Source organism: Balaenoptera physalus (assembly GCF_965194825.1).
Source record: "Balaenoptera physalus genome assembly, chromosome: 15".
Classification (NCBI taxonomy): Eukaryota; Metazoa; Chordata; class Mammalia; order Artiodactyla; family Balaenopteridae; genus Balaenoptera; species Balaenoptera physalus.
The window spans coordinates 45330784-45352946 of NC_138894.1; the positions used below are offsets into that span (position 1 = coordinate 45330784).

Here is a 22163-nt window from a genome sequence, read left to right on the forward strand (position 1 = left end):
TTCATAATGATTTTGCTAAACATGAAAGAAAGAGAATAAACAGAAGAAATTTAAGAAGTATCAAAACATTCTGGCTTCTGATCTTATCACAGTTAAGATTTTATCTACTTCACACCTTGCCTTGTCCCCAAAGATAACAAGTAGTTGCTGCAGAAGGCCACAGTGACCCACCTGGGTTTCCTTCCTAGCCCCTCACCATCCACACAGACAGGACCATGTGACCAGCTGCCAACTCCAGGCTGTCTGGTACTTCCAATGTTAGACCACGAGAGTGTCCAAGTCTACCACTCAGGTTGGGACTCTGCTTTGAGATTTGGGGCTCGACTCTTCCTCAGACGGTGAGCAGGACTGTAAAAACTGGTCCTGGCTGTGTCCTCCCTCCTCTGGACTCTGGCAGGGACTCTCCCAGGGCCCAACAGTAAAACCACATCCTGACTACACCTGACTCAGATGTGGGCTGGGAAGTCCTCCACCTCAGGGAGTGGCCCTGTCCTTAACCTTTGCACCTCAATGGTTCAATCTGTGCCTTCCTAGAGTTTTCCCTCTCGTGAACACCTCATTCTAGTTTCCTATTCCCACTGAATGCCTATGTCATGCACTGCGGCTGTCCCCTTCTCTGGGTCCTACCCCTGGAACCCAGCTCCCTGTTGATTTTGCAGAGCCATCACTGGCCCAAGGCAGCTGTGTGTGGCACACCTTTATAAAGGCTGGAGAGGGGGCCGCTTTGCAGCACTGCCAGCCACTATGTGCACATCTGCTGTTTGAACCTTTGAGTATTCCTAACCTTTCGAGTGTTTCACTGGCTTCCCCTTCTCAGGCCTCACTCTGTGCTATCTGGACATTAAGTCCTCCATTCCCCTTTCTCTAAACCTCTCCGCCTTCCCTCCCTTCTCTTCCTTGCCCCTCAGCCCCTGCTCCAGGGCTGCCTCTAGGAATTCAAAATTCTTCCCGCCTCACTGGGGAAGACGTAGCCCCGTGCATTTGGCCTGGATCTGAGTGCCCACCTTGAACACCGAGACCAGCCAGGGACTCACCCAGACTGAGGACCATTTCCCCTCAGACAAAATAAGACATTTCTCTAGAACGGGAAGGTGGCAGCAGTTGGTTCTTGTTCTAAAAAGCAAAATTTTCATCTCCCACCATACAAATAAATAGCAAAATGGAAGAAGGGAAGAGGAAATTTTTTCTGTCACATGGCTCTCAGGGAAATTACTCTTTAATTTACCATATTTATTATATATTCTCTCTCTCAGAGCCCAAAAAAGAGCTGAGTTAAGAATTGCCTTTAGGGGACTTCCCTAGTGGTCCAGTGGTTAAGACTCCACACTCCCAATGCAGGGGGCCCGGGTTCAATCCCTGGTCAGGGAACTAGATCCCGCATACCGCAACTAAGACCCGGCACAGCCAAATAAATATTTTTAAAACAATAAAATATTAAAGGAAAAAAAAAGACTTGCCTTTAGGGAAGAACCTAGTTGTCCTCAAGGCCGAGGAAATCCTCAGGGCATAGGTCATTTGTGTCCTACCCCAGGCACATGGTCTAAGGGCTCTTAGCTGAACCATAAAATGACAGGGCCCTCAGGAGAAGCTCTGAGCAGCTGCTGAAGTGGTCAGTACCCAAACAGCAGCGTGAAACCTGCTGAGACAGCAGTATATCCTGTGCTGGGTATGAACTCATCATATCCATCCTTTAGCCAGCAAAGAAATCAAGGAACATTTGAGCATCCTGTTGCAATTTCTTAAAATGAAACTAATTTTGAGTTTTGAGTTTCATCACGGCTTCATTTGCAATACAGGCACACCTCGCTTTATTGTTTTATTGCGCTTCGCAGATAGTGTGTTTTTTACAAATTGAAGGTTTGTGGCAACCCTGTCTGTGCCATTTTTCCAGCAACATTGGCTCACTTCGGGTCTCTATGTCACATTTTGGTAATTCTCTCAATCTTTCAAACTTTTTCATTATTATTATGTTTGTTATGGTGATCTGTGATCAGTCACCTCTGATGTTACTACTACAACTCCCTGAAGGCTCAGATGATAGTCAACATTTATTAGTAATAAGAATTTCTAAATTAAGGTATGTACTTTTTAAAGATATAACGCTATTGCACGCTTAATAGACCACAGTATAGCTTAAACATAATTTTTTTATGCACTGGGAAACAAAAAAAAAATTCATGTAACTCACTTTATTGTGGTGGTTTATAGCCCAACCTGCAATATCTCTGAGATATGCCTGTATTACGTATATGTTCTTTAGTTCTTACATTGTCTCAACTTTCACGAAGAGACTTATTTCCCTTTTCTTGGAGAGACTGGCCTAAGAAATCTCAGCGTTAACCTTTATGCTGACTTTGACTATGGGAGGATACCAGACTGTATTAGTTTACTTGGGCTGCCATAACAGAATACCATAGGCTGGGTGGCTTAAACAAACAATTTTTCTCACAGTTCTGGAGGCTGGGAAGGTCAAGATCAAGGTGTTGGCAAGGTAGGGTTCATTCTGAGCTCCTTCTCTTGGCCTGTCAGCAGCCACCACCTCACTATGTGCTCTCTTGTTTTTGTGCACACAGGGAAAGAGAGCTCTCTGGTGTCTCTTACAAGGGCACTAATCCCATGATGAGGGTCCCAACCTCATGACCTCCTCTAACCCTAATCACGTCCCCAAAGGCCCCATCTCCAAATACCATCACACTGGGGGTTAGGGCTTTAACCTATGAATTTGGTGGGGGGCACAATTCAGTCTATAGCAGGGTCTCAGCCTTTGAGGCAGTCTCTTCAATTCCCAATCACATTATGTGAAATGACAACCAAGACCACGGGTTGCATTTTAAACTCCATGACTAGAAATAGGAAAACATCTTAAAAATTATTACCCTAGTTTCTGAAGTTTTTTATAGACCTCTTCAGGTACTTCATTAGAATAGTAGGTAGTAGGGACTTCCCTGGTGGAACAGTGGTTAAGACTCTGCGCTCCCAACGCAGAGGCTGGGGTTCGATCCCTGGTCAGGGAACTAGATCCCACATGCATGCCGCAACTGAGAGTTTGCATGCCACAACTAAGGAGCCTGCCTGCCGCAACTAAGGAGCCTGAGAGCCGCAAGTAAAGGAGCCCTCGAGCCACAACTAAGACCCAGCATAACCAAATAAATAAATAAGTAAATACATTTTTAAAAAAAGAACAGTAGGTAGTAGTATTCCTTTGAATTTCAAAAGTGTCTGCCAGATGGCCTTCTTCTGAGAAAAAGAAACTCATGCTAGCTACAGGAAGATGACAGTAAGTTCCTCTCTGTGGTGATCTAAAAATATCATAGAATACTACATGTTAAAATGCATTAAAAATGCAAAATGACTTTCTTTCTACCCTATTATATCTCCATGTATAGACTGTGATTCATAAGAATGCTCTGTCACTAGAAAAGCATAAAAGTCAAATTTCAGCATGGCATTTTTATGATCACTATCAGGAAAATACGTAATGGTAAGACAATGGGTGATTCTTTACCCTTTGGTCTTTTTTCTTTTGTGTGTGGTTACAATGTTGATTGTACAATCATTTATAGAACAAGAGTAAATAATGATAGCTAACAATGATTAAATTATTAACACGTGCCAGCAACTTGCCAAGTGTTTACATTCTCTATCTCTTCTAATCCTCACAAAGTCTCATGAGGTAGATAGTATTATTATATATGAAACCACACACAAAAAATTAAATGTTAAGTATTCATAATTGCCTCCTTGCTCTTCACCTTCCAAGTAGGTAGATTACTGGGAGGACTCTTTCTTTTCCTTGATGAGGTGCTATTGGGGACAGGAAATGGAGAAGCCAAGAGAGAGGGCTAAATTGGAATAAAATGATGGAGACTCTGAGGGACTGTAGGGAGCTGGAGATTAAGGGGGGAAGCAGAGGGTAAGGAGAAAGTAAGGACAGGGATGAGGGGCTAGGAGAAGCCTGGGAGGGGCTGCTCGGTGGGAGAGACGGCTATAGCGATAAAAGAGGGAAGTGTCAGGTCACTACAGAGGGGAGGAGAATTTGGGGGAAAGAATGATATTTGGAGAGGATTTTTTTAAAGTTCTGGTACATGAAGTATAACCTATTCCTTTTTCCAGAGCTCCAGGAAAACCTCAGTACAAAATCTGCTAGGTTTCATCTAATCTAAGACCACTGACTATAAGATGCAATCAATGGCAAGATACATCATTCACGTGCAAGGAAGGAAAGCTATCAATTACAAGTTCCCATGGGTTGAAAATATGTCCTAATTTCAAAGAAACACCGTAGATTATTCTTTAATCCCTTTGTAGTCAGATTTATGGGGGGTTTTCCCCTTCTTTTTCTAATGTGTCATTATTTGGTGAGGCCAGATCTGAGCTGCCCGGGAAGGCTTGGTTATATTTTAGTTAGACCCATTTCTCAGATGAGAAAACTGAGCCTCAGAGAAGCTAAATTACATACCCCTGGGTTCACAACTAATAAATAGACAGCCAAGATTCCAACCCAAGTCAGCTTGATTCTGAAACCTGTGCTCTCTGCTTTTTAAGATACACAGTCAATAGTTGGCCAGTATTTCATTAAATGTGTAGTTGGTAACAAAAATAACTCTTGAATGAAAAAATAATGGCTCTATATAACACCTTTTACATGTTGCTGTGATTCAGAACCTCCTGCCCCATCTGGAGCAAATTGTGAGAAACCATGATTTGGGTTTTGTGGCTCAAGAATTCCTTTCTCTTCTTTTCAAATTATCTTGAAACAAATAAGAGTAGAATGGTCAAATGTCCAAATAGCCATCAGGAGGGTCTAAAATCAAAGCAGATTCTGCACCTCTACTGAGCAAGCATTTTCTTTCCAAGACAATGAAAGGAAAGCCTTTTTGTGATTCACGGAAACAGAAGAACATTAGGCTCTGGGGCCAAGATCTAAGGACAAGTTCTAAATCCAAGACCAAATATATAAAATGTAAACAGATGAGCAGACCATGAACATGGGAAAATCTGTTCAACCACACCAATAATTACAAAAATCCTGGAATCTCCAGTTCCATAGCAGGCATCTACAATGTGGTTTTCCCACGTTAACTGGTGCTTTTAATAATCTGTGGATCAAAAAAATAATCATCATCATCTGTGGATCTTTGCTCCCCCTCATCCTCCATCCAAGCATGCTGTACACCTTGCTTATCAAAATCCTTCAAGGTAGCTGCCTTTTTTGTGAATCCCTCCCAAATCCTCTGACAGGATTAATGGCTCTTTTTAGAATCTGCTGTCATAATTCTGATATTCTTCCTCTTTGTTTTATAGGGAGTTGATGAAAGACCCGTCTCTCAGGTAGATTACTGGCTCTCTGAAGGCAGGTCTGAGGCATCATTTGCTTGTTTGTTGGCTTGTTTTTAATGAAGTCATGTTTGTAAAGTTTGAGCACAGTGACTAGTGTGTAATAGGGGAGCTGACTGAGGTCCAGAACAAGGGCCACTGTGAGAGAGTAGAATATGCCACCCTAAATATGCCTCTTTGGTTTAAGGATTATTTTGAGCTCATTATTTTGAGAAAAAGCAGACAGAGGAGAAGCACTGAAAACAGAGTAGAAGTTACCCTTTCATAAGGGAAATTTACATTTATAAAGGAACTCTCCATTTGTACGGGTGTCTTCCTCTCTGTACCAGGAAAGAGGGTGGACTATAGATCACAGGGGACTTATCAGTGAAGAAGGCACAGACTTAAATCTGCATAATAAATCTTACCCTTATTTACTGTACCTTTCCTGGTCACTTCCCCATAACTTGCTTCTCCCACACTTTTCTTCCTTTGTTTTAGCTGAAAATGGTACTTAAGCTCAAGTTCTAGCCACCTCTTTGAGGTACTCTTCCCTGAGTTACTCTTCCTATACATATGAGATACATGTTAAGAAACTTCTGATATGTTCTATCTTCATGTCCTATCAATTATTGAAGGAAGAGTATTGAAACCTCCAACCATAATTGTGGATTTGTCTGTTTCTCTTTGCTGTTCTACCTGTTTTTGCTTCATGTGTTTTGAAGATCTGTTAAGTACATAAATATTTAGGATTTTTACATCTTCTTGACGAATTGACCCCTTTGTCATTATGAAGTGACTTTATTTCTATGAAATCAACTTTGTCTAATATTAATTTAGCCACCCCAGTTTTCTTTTGACTAGTGCTTGCATGTACATCTTTTTCCATCCATTTTTACTTTTACCCTATTATCTTGATATTTAAGAATGTTTCATGCAGGCAGCATATAGTTCGGTCTTGTTTTGATAATCAATCTGACATTCTTTATCTTTCAATTGGGGGTGTTTAGGCCATTTTCATTTAATGTGATTATTGATGTAATGAGGCTTTGAGTCTATCATTTTGTTATTTGTTTTCTATTGGTCCTATATGTCCTTTGTTTCCTTTTTCTGCCTACCTGTAGATTAATTGAGCATATTTTATGATCCTATTTTATCTCCTTTATTGGCTTATTAGCTATAACTCTGTTTCTTTACTTTAATGGTTGCTAACTTATGACAATCTACCTTCAAGTGATATTATATCATTTCATGTATCATATAAGTACTTTACAGTAGTATACTCCCATCTCCCCGCTCCCAGCCTTTATGCAATTGTTTTCATGCATTTTACTTTTACATATGTTATAAACCCCACAAATCATTGTTATTGTCTTTGTTTAGTCGATTTTCTTTTGAGATGTTAAGGAATACAGCCCTGCTAAGGGAGGCTTTCTCAACCTGTGATCTGCAATCTATGTTGGGACTGACAGTCAGGAAATGACTGAGGCCCCAAGCCTTTCTCAAGAGCTTCCTTTTGATATTTCTCAGCCAGCTTGAAAAGCCTGAGAGGCAGCATAATGACAAGGAGCAGATTAAGGACATTGTCTTCCTCTTAAGTTGATCGTTTCTGATGGTCTCAAGTAGCTGCCTTTATGTTAAGGAAGAGAGAACTGTAGAGTAGATCAACCAGTAAATGAGATTTCAGAATTCTGAGCTATATTTAAACGACGTATTATGAGATATTTCACTGTGGTTACTCGCTCGTGCAGCTGACAGGAGGCAAAGAGCTGGAAAGACTCCTAAGTGTCAGCAGATACTCCTATTGCCAACAAGACCACAAGTCAGGCCTGTGAGCTGATCTCGAAACAGGGGGTTCCATCTGACTCCCCCAGAGTCTGGCGTTTGATTTTGCTTCCTTCAGTACTATCCCCTCCCCCGGGCTGGCCTTCTGATTTGCCTGGAGCCCCAGGTCTGTCATAGTGACCTGCTCAGCCCTCCCCACATTCCCATACCAGATTCCTGTTCCAAAGCTCCAAATACCCCTCCACCACTCCTAATAAGGTCTCCTTGACACCATTCATGGGCCCAGAGGTCTACCTGCTGGACTAGACTTACAACAGGGCCTGTGCCCCAGGGTGCGCCCTGCCCCAAAGCCAAGTCCAGTCTCCAGGTACCAGCTCCCCTAGTCAGGCCTGAACTGCCACCCTCAGCATCCAGGTATTGAATGAGGAGACTTCAGGTGTCATGGAATCCACCTGCCTGTCCAGGTAGGGTCCTCAATATATGGTCAACTATTAAAAAGGTGTTTCTCACAATTAACTGAAGTGTCTCTGAATATAACTTCCACCTGAGATTCTGATTCTGCCATCTTCTCAGTTTATAGAGAACTTCCCTACTTCCTGCTCCACCCAACCACATTTCAGACAGAAGACCCATTTAATCATGTGTTCCTTTTGCCTGCGCTCCTCAAAACCAAAGCATTTTTAGTTGAATTAAATTTAGAAAAAAAAAATATTGCTCTTCTAAAGATATGTAAGATACAGCTGGTCTCTGAGGGGGGAAAGTAGGAAGAAGGAATCCCAATCTTTTTTTTTTTGGCTGCGTTGGGTCTTCATTGCTGCGTGCGGGCTTTCTCTAGTTGTGGTGAGCGGGGGCTACTCTTCGTTGCAATGTGCAGGCTTCTCATTGTGGTGGCTTCGCTTTGTTACAGAGCACGGGCTCTAGGCACGCGGGCTTCAGTAGTTGTGGCACGTGGGCTCAGTAGTCGTGGCTCGTGGGCTCAGTAGTTGTGGCTCTCAGCCTCTAGAGCACAGGCTCAGTAGTTGTGGCGCATGGGCTTAGTTGCTCCATGGCATGTGCGATCTTCCCAGAGCAGGGCTCAAACCCATGTCCCCTGCATTGGCAGGCGGATTCTTAACCACTGCACTGCCACTGGGGAAGTCCCTCCCAATCTTTGCATCAAGGAATTTTCTCTCCTACTTGATAGGAACAGGAGTAGTTCCAGGCTTTCTGGACCCTGAAGCTGGTGCAATTTTGTGACCCTCTTAAAAGAAAGAACACAAAACACCAAATACACACAAAAAATTTGTCTTGAAATAAGGAAGCAAATTGCAACAAATTAAAAATTTGTGTATAGCTTAGAAATAAAAGAATCATAAACCCCCCAAATTAACATATTTTATAAACTGCCTGAGACACCTCTATCATACTTTTTCCCCTATATTTTTTGATCTGCACACTCTGATCATACTTCACAGAACAACAATTTTGTGAAATGATTTTTTACAGAGAGAACAGAAGGATCACTCAGTCTTTCTTCTAGCATGTTTGATCAAAACTGGCTTTTCATTGATGGTTTAGAAAAGTCTTTCAGCTTCACAATTCATTATTTGTAATACCATATATATTGTTAGGATTTTTCCCAAATTTGGGGAAAACTATCAAGTTCCTTTTACATAGCAGCTGTATCTAATTTCAGGGACTTTCAAGTTCTCTTGTTCGGTGACTCATCTTATTCTTGGAATTGACTACACTCATCACCCATTTTGACACCAATATCTTCACAGTGGCTTAATATGAGTTTTATGTTATATCAGTATTTCATATCAAGACAGCAAAAACTTAAGAAGACTCTACATAGGCGTGCTTGGGAGAAGCCATTTCAGGCTGAGGGAGAAGTATGAGCACAGGTAGGCCCAGCAAAAAGAGAAGTTCCATGGATCAAGCAAAGGGCACAGGGATGGTGTCAATGGGTGATAAGACTAGGGTGTTAGACCGGGTGGGAAGGTGGAAAAAGTGTCAAATGTAGCAAATATCTGAAGGCAGAGTCTCATGACTTTAAGTTAAGAAATCAAAGCCACTGATGAATCACTGAGAAGATGAAAATCAACCTAGTCTAGTGTTAAATCCATGAGATGAACCTTGGATTGAATCCTAACTCTGCCAAGTACCAGCATGTGAAACTTTGCTAGCAACATGACTTGACACAGAAGCGACTGCAAGCCACACACCTGGACATTCCCAAGTCCCACTAAATGTATCTCAAATCAACTTCCCCTTAGTCAGATCCTCAAAATGTCCTCCCCCATTGCCACACCACCAGACTCAAGAGGAAGGCTGAAGCAGCAAGAAGCACCAACCCTAACTAATTGCAGTTAAAATATTTCCTATAAACTTTACAAAAACATATGACCATGTGAACACATTGCTAAGGGCTCTCCCAGGGCTGTGCAAAGGGATGATGCAAGTGAGGGGCCCAGAAACTTAAATTTCACTAGCTTCATAGTAAATTTATTCCTTGGTGGAGAGCATAAAACAAAACAGACACAATGTATTAGTTATCTCCAACTGAGTTACAAATTATACCAAATCTTAGTGCTTTCACATACACTTATTATCTCACAGTTTCTGAGGGTGAGGAATCCATGCTGCAACCAAGGTGTGTTGGCCTCAGCTCTGCAGTCTCATCTGGAGGCTCAACTGGGGAATGAGCCAGTTCTAAGCCCATTCATGTGGTTGTTGGCAGGATTCACTTCCTTCAGGGCTGTTAGATTTAAGGCCTCATTTCCCAGTTGGCAGATGGCCAGAGGCCACTCTCAGTTTCTTGCCACATAGGCCTTTCCAACATGACAACTTCCTCCATTAAAACTACCAAAAGAGAGAGTTTGCTAACAGGAAATCATTTATAACCTAATCATGAAAGTGACACTCAGTATCTTTGCCGTATTCTATTGATTAGAAGCAAGTCACTAAGTTTAGACACTTGGAGTCTCCTCCAAGAAGAAGCTCATCTCCAGATTAATTTTCTATCTCCCTCCACTGGCAGGGACACTGGACAGGATACAACCTGGCTGGTTGGCCTATAGGGTGGGGCAGAAATTAGGAGTGTCTCATCCACTGTGACCATAGGCAGGGCTGGAGATTGAATGCCAGACTCCAGTCAGATGTCTCAGGCTGAGATTCAGGTCTCAAAATGAGTCATTAAATGCAGGACTGGGACAGATATCAAAGCTAAGAGCAGAGGCAAATGGGAGTTGGAGGACTGGACAAGGAGTGATCCAGGTAGTCCTTGAGGTAAGTGACTGCCACTTGCGGCCAGGTATTTACTATCTTCAGGTTATCCTTGTGTAGGCAATCTGAGCCCATGTAAGGGGACAGGATAGGACAGAGAGAAAGGACATAATAAAGAGTTAGCCAGAGGGGAGAGGAGTGAAATAGGTGAGGGAGATCAAGAAGTACAAACTTCCAATTACAAAAAAATGAGTCATGTGGATGAAATGTACAGTATGGGGAATATAGTCAATAATAATGTAATAACTTTATATGGTGAAAGATGGTAACTAGACTTATGTAATGTATAGCAATAGTGAATCACTATGTTGTGCACCAGGAACAAATATAGTGCTGTAGGTCAATTACACTTCAAAAAACAAACACACAAATAAACTCATAGAAAAAGAGATCAGATTTGTAGTTACCAGAGGCAGAGGGTAGGGGAAGATGGAATTGGATGAAGGTGTCAAAAGACATAAACTTCCAGTTATAAGATAAATAAGTACTAGGGATGACATGTACAACATGATTTTTATAATTAACACTGCTGTATGTTACATATGAAAATTGCTAAGAGAATAAATCCTAAGAGTTTTCATCACAAGGAACAAATATGTTTTTTCTTTTTCTTTTATTTTGTATATATATGAGATGATGGATGCTCACTAAACTTATTGTGGTCATCATTTCATGATGCATGTAAATCAAATCATTATGCTGTACACCTTAAACTTATACAGTGCTGTACATCAATTATATCTCAACAAAACTGGGGGAAAAAACTCAGGTGACGCCCCCCACCAAAATAAAGTAAAATAAAAAATAGATTTAGCAACTGTGTGGAAAGAGAAAGACAAATACCACCTGATATCACTTACAATGTGGAATCTAAAATATGATACAAATGAACTTATTTACAAAACAGAAACAGACTCACAGACATAGAAAACAAATTTATGGTTACCAAAGGGGAAAGAGGTTGAGGGAGGGATAAATTAGGAGTTTGGGATTAGCAGATACAAACTACTATATATAAAATAGAGAAACAAAAGGTCCTACTTATAGCACAGGGAACTATATTCAGTATCGTGTAATGAAACTAATGGAAAAGAATATATATATATATATATATATATATATATATATATATATATAAAAAACTGAATCATTTTGCTGTACACCAGAAACTAACACAACATTGTAAATCAATTACACTTCAATTAAAAAACTAAAAAAAAAAAAAAAAAAAAAAAAGAGTCAGCAACTATGTGGAACAAACACTCCCCTGCTCTTTCCCCCTTTCCTCTCTGGGGACATTTTGCTTGTTATACTACCTTTTCTTCCTTCAACAAATATTACCATGTTCATCTATTCATTCATTCAACAACTCTCTATTAAGCTCCTATTACGGACAAGATACAGAGGTAAACACAACAGATACCTGCCCTCAGAGAACTTTTCACCTACTTTATGTGAAAACTGAGTGGAAGAGAACAAATATTAAACTCAAATTAAATCAATCTGGTTAGTACAAAAATCTTAGGAAAAACACTTGGGAAAGTTATCTATTCACTCACATACGTCTTCTATGGACAAATATTACTATGTTTCGCATATTCATTCATTCAACACCCAACCCTTGAGCTCCTGTCATGGGCAGGTACAGAGGTGAACAGGAAGACACACCTCTGCCCTGTGGGTGTGGATGGCAGACTACGTACAAAGAAACCAGTGCTCTGAAGCCAATAAAGTGGAGGAACAGGACAGCAGGCACCAGGGACTCAGGGACGGACAAGACGGAACCGGCCTCATCCTGGGTGCACACCTAGTCTAACAGGGTGACTGATGGGAAGGCAGCAAAGTGACTGAGCCCAGAGACCGACAGCCCTTTGCCCTGACTGCACCCCTGATTCCAAGCAACCAGCTCACGGACAGGCAGGGGTCTCACAGCATCATGGAATCACAATTACAGAATTTCAACATCGGAAGAGGCCTTAGGCCTCTGTCTCCAGAACTGGGAAGGCGTGTATGGACAACCGGGGGGAAACATTAAAAGGACACGTCTAGTGGGCAGTAACCATCGTAGAGCCCAATGTGTCCGTTACTGGTACTGGGGGAACAATGTGACTCAACTGATTTGGTCTGTTTTGTGCAAGACTTGGAATTGAGGCCCTGCCTTACCCTTTTCCCCCCTTAAAATGTGGTGAAATTTAATTTTTTTTAGTAGCAACTTTACTGAGATATAACTCACATACCACACAATTCACTTTTTTGAAGTGTACAATTCAATGGTTTTTAGTATATTCAGAGTTGTACAACCATCACCACAATGAATTTTAGACCATTTTCACCTAAAGAAACCACATACTCCTTAATAGTCACTCCCCATTTCCCTCCTCCATCACCTCCAAGCCCTAGGCAATCACTAACCTGCCTTACCTTTTACTGCCTATTTGAAATGAAAAGGTCACATGCTCTGTGAGCCTCAGTTTTTTTCACCGACTAACACATCTTCTCGGGGGCCACACATCTTCATCAACAAACACTGTGGGTCTGTGAGTAGAACCCCAGGCTCTTCACAGTGGGGCACCAGGGTGGGGCTGGGGTCAGACTCTCGGAAGACGAAACCTGAGTTAGGTGGCTGACGGAGGGAAAAAAATCTCTGGACAGTGGGGTCAGAGGCCAAAGGGCAAATACAAGCTCAGGGCCGGGGACCTGGGCACAGATGCCACAGCGCTAGTGGCACTTCCTGGGACGGATGGCCTTGCACGTCCTCCTCTGGCAGGCCCAGGGAGACAGTCCCACAGTGAGGTAAAGCCCTTACACTTTGGAGTCAGACGCCCCAAGTATAAGTTCTGGGTCCTGACTTGCTGGTTGTGTGAACTTGAGTTGACATAACTTCTTAAGCCTCGCCTGCCTCATGTGTGAACCGAAGGAGGAAACCGGGATTGGGCTCAATGGATCACATCTCACAGACGCGCTGAACTCCCCTCCCAGCAGCCAGAGCGCTTTGCACCCAAGCGGCAACTCACTCACTCCCTCCAACAGGCCCAGAGGTCTCGCCTCCCCACGCCTGCCAACACCAAGCACCCTTTCAGGAATGGTCACATCGATAATGAAAGCAGGGCATCGTTCCAACCTCCGCAGCTGTACGCTGCCCGGCCCCAGCTCGCTCAGGCCCCGGAGAGCCCCGTGCAGCTTGGAGCACAGAACCTTCTAATGAGCACCCACCCACCTTCCCCTCACAGCCGGTACCAGCTGCTCGCTCCCCCACTGTGCAGCTGCCAGGGTCTCCCTCACCTGACTGTGAGGCCCCTTGGGGGTACCCGCACCCCACGCGCTGGCTGTAGACGCAGCTAAGCACCTCCCCCTCCCCATTCTTCTCCCAGCCCACCAGCATCTTCTCCCAGGGAACTGGATTTTACACACGCGCACACTCACGTGAGCGCACACACGCTTCTTCCTTTTCTTTTTTTGGCTCTTCACATGTCACCAGAGCTAACACTTATAAACTGAGCCTGTAAACCTGACCCTGAAAGAGAAGCTGTAAACTCTCTCATCCGGGGATCTCCAGACCGACGCTGAACACACGCTGGGAGAAAGGAGATTACTTCCTACTCCCTGCTGCCTGCTTCCTGGATCTTTCCACCCAGATCCTTTGGCCGAAGAGAAGTACATCAACTCCCATCCCCAGCTGCCTCCTGGGAGAAATCGACCTGAAATTGGGTGCCTTGGTGTAGGAATCTGGAGGCATCCACGGCTGGGCTCAACCTAGAACTCAGGGAAGGAACTAGGCTTCATGGTGTCAGCCAGGACCAAGAAACCCAACCCCGGCGAGCTTGAGAGGAAAGGAACGCATTGACTCACATAGCCGGGAAGGGCCAGCGGTGGACGTGGACCCAGGGCTCAAACGCTCCCATGTGTCACCATCGCCCTCTCCACCCCCTCTTCCTGCTTCCACACGAGTCGCCCTTGTTTGTTCCCTCTGCCGATGGGAAGCTTCCTGCAGAGAGTCAGGGAGCTGGCCGGGCAATTCCATCAGCCCCGAAGAAGAAGAGTACTCCTCTCCCAGCGCAGGGAGGACTCCCGTGGGTCCCGGCTGGCCACGGGCCCAACCCTCCAGTCCCGGGGCTCGGTCTGCTTCCAGAAGGAGGAGGATGGAGGAAAGTGTGCTGCAGGCAAAAACAGGAGCTACAACAGTCCTCTGCATGGCAGCTATTTTCAAACATGCGAAACTTCACCTCTGTGTCAAAATAGAGCCCGAGTGCTCTAACGCACGGGAAGAGTCTGGGAGGCTGAGAAGGCTGTCAAATAAAAGCCATTCTGCAAACAAAACGGTGTGTGCTAGAAGGACAAGGAACCTCCTGGAAAGCAGTTTGTAGCAGGCTTCCTTGAGAGCACTGGCATCTCCTGACCTTGGCTGAGGAGCCCCTGCTCTCATCTAGGCGGAGCCAGGGTTGCTTTACTTGGGCATTGTGCAGGAAGGGAGGGCTCAGGGCTCCCTCCACCCCTGACCCTCCCCCTTAGAGTGACCCCTGAAGGTGGCTCAGAGCAGCAACCCACCGCCTCGCTGGAGAAAACTCCACCACCTTCTACAGAAGGAGGTCTGCCTCTGGCTCATTCCTGCTTCAAGGCCTCAGCCAGGTGGGCTCTCCTTCATCCTGTCCCTGCAGGTCCACGAGGAGTGTGACCGTGGGTCCTCGGGCTCTGGTCCAGACTTCCACCGTGAATGATATGGGCCAGCCGGCCTCCCCAGCCAAGGCCCCCTCTAAAGTAAGCACATCCCACAAAGAGAGATGAGCGCTCCTCCTGCTAGCAGGCTTTCCCCTCAGCCTGGAGTAACAGGAGGCTCTTGCCCCACCCCGACCCCCACGTGCCGAGACGCCTCCAGCTCTTCCGTGCCCTTCCTGAGGCCACAGACAGTTTGAATGAGAAAGCCAACCCCAACGTGAGGAAGTGCCCAGTGCAGGTTGGATCGGCAGGGTATGCAGTGGATAATGAAGGGAACAGTAAAGGCAGCCAACACCAGAGGAAAACCAGGGACAGAACTGGGACGGAGGCAGCAATAAAAGTGATGATGAAAAAAACAACAGCTATATTCCTTGAGCACTTACTACACGCCAGGCCTTAAGTGCTTTAGATGCATTAACTCAGTTATTTGTTAGTTTTAAATGTACAAATGCCATCCAAGATATTTCTTAACTACAAAGAGAAAGTACCTTACAGAGGAGAAACCAGGTTAAACAAAGGTTAAAATTGCCAGGAATGGGACATATTGACACCAGGAGTCCCCAACAGGATGCACTGGGGACAAAACACCACCTCTGTGGTATTCTTGCCAAAAATACAAAACCTCATGCAAATCGTGAGAAAACATCAGACAAGCCCAAGTTGAAGGACACTGTACAAATAACGAGTACTCTTCAAAAAGATTAAAGTCAGGAAAGGTTTAGAAACTAATAGATTGCAGAAGGCCAAGGAAAAATAACTACATGTAATGTGGGACCTTGAACAGGAGCCTAATGGACATTAGTGGAAAAAATTAGTAAAATCCCCGTAAGGTCTGTAGTGTAGGTAATAGAATTAGAGCAGTACTGATTTCCTGTCGTTGGTTGGTTAATGTTCATTTTGATCATTGTGATGTGGTTATGTAAGATGTTAACGTTAGGGAAAGTTGGGTTGGACATATACGGGTACTCTCTGCTCTACAACTTTTCTGGAAACAAAAAATTAATTCAAAATTAAAATTTAAAAATTATTTTTGAATTTCAAGTTTTCTAAGTGCAAGATTCCCCAAACAAATCAATCCCGTCTCAGAAGAATAACTTACAGGGTTGGTCTACCAGCAATGAAAAACGCCCAGACTTTGAGTAAAGCAGAAAATATTTTGTTTGCCATGTTATTAAAAATCTGCCACAGCTGAGTTTTTTAAATTGTTATAATAGCTCCTATTTGTTGAGCAGGTACTCAGTTGCAGGGACCGTGCCAGCTCATTCCAATAAGCACCTCTGCGATTTCTGGAAGTGTAACCAGCAAGATAGGCCATGAAACGCCCCTCCCCCGCCTCATGGGCCAGCGGGCTCTCCATGGGGTTGTGCTGCATCTTCTGTTCATCTTGTTCTCCAATCCAGCAGGACTCCATGAGTGAGAAGTTTCTCTAGCTTTTCTGACCATGCATCACAGCCCCTCCTTCTTCATTCCTTCCACAGTGACTCACTCTGGGAGGCTTTCGAAATCAAATAAATAAAGGCATTTCCCACCAACTCTAAGCCCGACAACTTTAGCCCTCAATACTCATTTCTTACATCCCACAAGAGGAAAGATACATGTGAGATTACCGCTATTTAAGAGGTTCGGGATTGCCCAGGTTTGATCATTTTCTTGGTTCTTCTCCCCTTGTGCCTCTCTGGGGTTCTCCCATCTCACCAGCCAGGAGGGTAAGAGCAGACCAGAGGCCACAGAATCTGCAACTCTGGCTCCTGACTGACTGCCGCTCCGGTGTGCTGGGCCTCAAGGTTCCGACGGGCAGGACAGACAGGACTTGAGCCTTGTTGCCATTCTGGACCGTGGCACCTGTTGTCTGCCCCTGGGTCTCTGCACGGTAAGACTTCCTGCTAGGCCCCTCCAAGCCTGCCCCTTGGCTAACTTTGCTATGTGCCAACAAAATTCTGCGTTTCCATTCTCTTCTCTGCCCACAGACTGGAAATAAATCATCTGATGATTGGTTAACATCTCATGACTGTATCCCATTTTGCAATGAGGTGGGACAAGTGGGAAGAGGCATTCTGAGTCCAGTGCCTTGAACCCTTGAACGAGAGGAGGAAGAGTCCAGAGGGCCACTGATTCAAAGGAGGCGAGCGCCAGGCCTTTGTCCAGGGAGAGCTTGGGTAGGACCAGACCGAGGTGAGGAAGGCCTGGCCACCTCCCACCCACTCTGGAATTTTGGGCAGCTGAAGGGGTGCTGCCTGGGCAGGGTCGGGTGTCTGTGAACAAGCCCCTGAGCCCCCTTCCCCGGGCCAGCCCTCACTCCCACCCCACCCGTCAGTAGCTGCAGCACAGGGGACAGCGTGGAGGACAGGGCAGGGGGAGACAGCTCTGGCCCAGGCCCTTTCAGGCCAGTTCCCGTTGTCACCACCAGGATAATAAAGACAAACAAGGGAGGGAAGGAGAGGCCTTGTGCCAAGGCAGTCAGAGGAGGGTTGAGGGTGCTTTGAGGGGGAGCACAGGGCAGATATCGACAAGGACAAGGCAAGGTAGCAAGTGCTCTGACCCCGACAACAAAGGAACTGACCTTGAATACTAATCTTCTTCCTTGATCGGAAGGGCATTCAAACATCCACCACGCTCCTGGGCAACCCAGAGCCACTTGGAGGGGAACTGAAGGTCTGCACCCCACCCCTACCTGCCCTAGAGGTAAAAGCATTCAAAGAGACCAGGAGCCAAGGGACAGTGCTTTTAAGTCAGGGGGAAATTTACCATAGAAACCATAAAATGGAACCCCTCCCATTTCGTAAGGCCTCCGCCAGACCTGGGGCCTCAGGGACCCATTTCCCCAGGATGGGGGGTAGGGGCAGGGGGGACATCTGGGGGGTCTGACTGTGACCCTAAGTCTATAAAGTAGACAAGTGTGACCCCGAGAGTGTGCTGGGCTTCAAGGCAGATCTGTCCCTACAGGGAGAAGCCAGGTAGGCAGGTTCTGCAGAGGAGGAACTGAGTGAAGGGCAGGAGGGTGGCAGAGGAGGAGAGGTGGGCGAGAAATGAACTTGGAAGGTTTCCCATTGGTTTCTTCACTGGAGGTAGACTGAAGAGTGGGGTTCAGTGGTGGGAACACTGGGGAGCGGCGCAGCAGGAGGACCCTAAGGGGGAGGCCAGGCAGGAGGCTGTGGGAGCAGCGTGGGCAGCTCAGGACCAGGGAGCCGACAGGATTAAGGAGCACAGGATTCTGCAGCGGCGCAGATGGACGAGGAGTGCCTGTCATACAGGGCAGGCAGGAGAGCACGGAGTGAAACGCCGCAGAGGTCAGGGACCAGGAGGGACAGCCTGGGGACCCCAGTTCAGAACAGAACGCGGTCACAAGTGCTGGCCTCCTCCCACTACTAAAATCACCTTGAAATGACAATAAGGGAGACAAAAATGAAGAAACCCAAGGCAGCGCTGGCAACGAACATGGTACCAGCAACAGAAAGATTTCCTCTCGGAAAGATGGAAAACACACGGAATTTTATCAATGGACAAACCAGAAGGAAAGCACAGTCCAGAACATGAACGAGAAAAGGCTGCAGGGGATACGCGGCCGGCCTTCCCATGGGAGCCCCACAGAAGCTCCCAGGTTCGAGGAGGCAATGGGGGTGATTTGACTGAGGGCCTGGCTGCACACCATCTGGACCAGCACTGCCCCCCACCAAACACACACACACACACACACACACACACACACATACGCACGCACGTGCACACACATATCTACACAAGTTGGGTGAGCATGAGCTCAGATGCTTACATGCTAGGAAATGTTCCCTAAACTGAGCAGAGAGATGCAGTATGTGGGTTGGGAGAAGCTAAGCAGAACACCCCAAACAAGCCCAGAGCAAAAAGAGGAAAGGCAGCTCCAGCTTCTGGGGTCAAATCTACCTGTTCCCCACCTGCTCAGTCCCTGAAAGGACGTCAGCCTAAACCAAGACACACACGCATACAAACCCTCACTCCAAATGCAGGGAAGTGGACTTTTGGGTGAATAGCACTGAAAAAGAAATCCTTCTCAGGAACTTATACAAGTCAGTTCAATCTTTCATTCACAAAAATGGCAAATAATCGCTTAATGTTCTCTTCATAACCAAGCCCTTAGAAAATCCATGGATTATCAAAATAAAAGTCTAATTTATTTTCTTATAGGAAGTCATTGCATCCATAAAGAACAGGCGGCTATGGAAAGAGGAGTATTCAGAGAACAAGATATTCCTTTCGAAATTTTTTTTTTTTCACACACACACACTGTATTTTATTTTTACAAGAGATAAATAGCCTGACACCAAGCATTGTACATGGATGACCACAACAAAAGCAACAATGATTGCAATTACCAAACATGAAACACACTCATATTATGTGATAATACTGACATTCAGTCCAGTAATCCTCCACTGTAACAGCTCCTTTACTTTGCAGTGAAAATTGATTTGTATATTCTTTGCCTCTGAGTCCTTGTGGGATTTTTTTTTTTTTAATTCAAACAGAAAGTCACAAAAATTATACTCATCCTCATCAGTTCACTCAGTCCCATGTAATTTTTTAAAAAAGTAAAAGACATAGCCAAAATAAATAATTTCTGTAAAGGGCTAAGTAATAGAACAGTTATGACTGAAAACTAAATTGTTTCTGTTATGGACTGTAGTGATAGTTACAGCACAACCCTAATCTACTCAAAATCATAGCACACTTGAATGTCCAATAGAACTGTTACAAAAAATAGCCCAGCCCCCCACCACCCCCCGCCCCAGGCTGGAGGAGGGATCCTTCTGACACAAGTTTTCTGGACTGTTCTTCAGAGATGTCCCAGGGGCTGAGCTCCAGTTCCATGGTGCCCGTTGGCTTAACACACACTCCTATTGGCTGTCTGCCTTCCCAACATCACTTCACCATGGACCACGCACCTGCACTTCCCAAAACACTAACTTGAGCTGGAATCCTCCTCTTTAAGATCTGTTTCTGAAAGAACCCCAACCAAGGGTAGGATAATATTTTTTCATTTTGACATAATTATTTTAAAAGAAGAGGTGGTTGAAGTTGGTACCAGGATCAGAGTTACTGATGGCCTTTCAATAGAATGGTTAGGAAAGCCAATTTGGGGAAGGGCTTGGATGATGAGCTGGAAGAAAGTGTTAGTTGAAGACAGGCTAGCGATGGGCTGTATACAGGATGGTAGGATTCCAGAGCAATGAGTGAGCCCATGCTGACACTGAGGATGCAAGTTCTTCATGTGGCCGGCTTACTGCTTGCGTAGGATGAAAGAGCATTTCCCTGATACAGGGCAGCTGTCGGGAAGCTGCAAGCACCATTGTTCAACCGCCTGGCCCCTGACTTCGAAATAAGCCCTTGGATTACAATCAAATTAAAAACTCTACTTCTGCTGCTTCAGCGCAATCAATACATTCCCTTTCACAATGCACAACAGACAGGAAGAAAACAACTGCCAAAGCTCAGAAGCCACTACTATGGTTGCTTGGGTGAAAATTCCTAAACACAGATTAAAGTGAGAGAAGCAGGAAATAAACCTAAACAGGGCTCCATCTTTCAAATAAACCTAAATGAAGCTTCATCTTTCAATTTAAGGGCATACACACACACACACACACACACACACACACACACACATATATACACACACACACACATACATACACATATACACACACTAATGCAGTACTTCAATTATTCTAAGATGTAATATTTCATTTTTTAACACCCCCGCAATTGAGGCATATCGTACAATTGATACAAATCATATTGGGCTTTTTAGTGGTATATAAAAAGTACTGAATCTTACAATTAATAAATATGGAATTTCATATGTGATGTGAACAAACAAGATTTTAGGGCCTCCTTAAAGACAAAAGTGCCTCATTCTTGGCCTCTACCTTTCAAGATATTAAGGGCGGGCTTCCCTGCTGGTGCAGTGGTTAAGAATCCGCCTGTCAATGCAGTGGACACAGGTTCGAGCCCTGGTCCGGGAAGATCCCACATGCCATGGAGCAACTAAGCCCGTGCGCCACAACTACTGAGCCTGCGCTCTAGATCCCGCGAGCCGCAACTATGGATCCCGCGCACCTAGAGCCTGTGCTCCGCAACAAGAGAAGCCACCGCAATGAGAAGCCCACACACCACAGTGAAGAGCAGCCCCCGCTCGCCGCAACCAGAGAAAGCCCGCGCACAGCAATGAAGACCCAACGTAGCCAAAAATAAATACATTTATAAAAAAAAAAAGATATTAAGGGGGAAAAAAACTTCCAAGTGTATTGAGACCTAAATAAATTATGATAAATATTTTAATTTTTCAGATTGTTAACCCTAATTAGGTAAAGCTCAGTTTCAAAATTACTTGGCAGATGACCCTAGCATTTAAAAAATAAAACTAATATAGAATTAACATAAAGGAAAAACTAATTTATCCTATAACCTAGACAGCCTAGCACATGAAGTATTTACTTTCCTGTTCTAAACAAGACTTTTTACTTCACCTGACATTTTTCTTAACGCAAATCACAGAAAAGTTAACTTTTGGCCCAAGTAAAGGATTCTTTCATTTCAGCTTTCCTGGAAGTGAAAATAAGCCATCCTTTACCTTCATAAATGCATTCTCCCTTCCTGCATCTAAGGGAAACAAGATAACCCAGAACATCAGACTTCCAGACCATACCAATCAGGAGTAGAAAAGTAGGAGGTGGTCACACTTTGGGTGCCTTTAATTCTGGATTCAACTTCAAGTGAGACTCAAACTTCCTGCCCTTCTTTTCCACTCTCTCTCAACCAACTCAAGAAAGGAAACCAGGGTCAGGGATGGAAATATGCCATTCTGGTCTCTTTCATCCTTTTCCTCTTAAGGTGTGGTTGGGTTTATGAAAAGTCCAAACTCTGGCAATGCTCATTTAGCTTTTTTGACCCTCAAACTCAAAAACCCTCAAACTCAAAAACAACATGACTTGGGAGTAACCATGAAAAAAGGTCCAAAAAGCAGTTTCCACTGAGGCCTCAGTTATTGAACAGTTCTCTAAGAATGAATTAGGCTGTGATGCTTACATCCAAGAGATGGAAGCTCA

General features: G+C 44.6%; 1 long non-coding RNA gene across 1 annotated transcript; it reads left to right on the top strand.

Moving 5' to 3' along the window:
* The first annotated feature begins 722 nt into the window (after nucleotides 1–722).
* Nucleotides 723–19619, top strand: LOC309643705. Its single transcript, XR_014254009.1, has 3 exons — nucleotides 723–10371; nucleotides 16780–16951; nucleotides 19243–19619. It is a non-coding gene; the product is annotated as an uncharacterized lncRNA (long non-coding RNA).
* Nucleotides 19620–22163: the final 2544 nt, after the last annotated feature.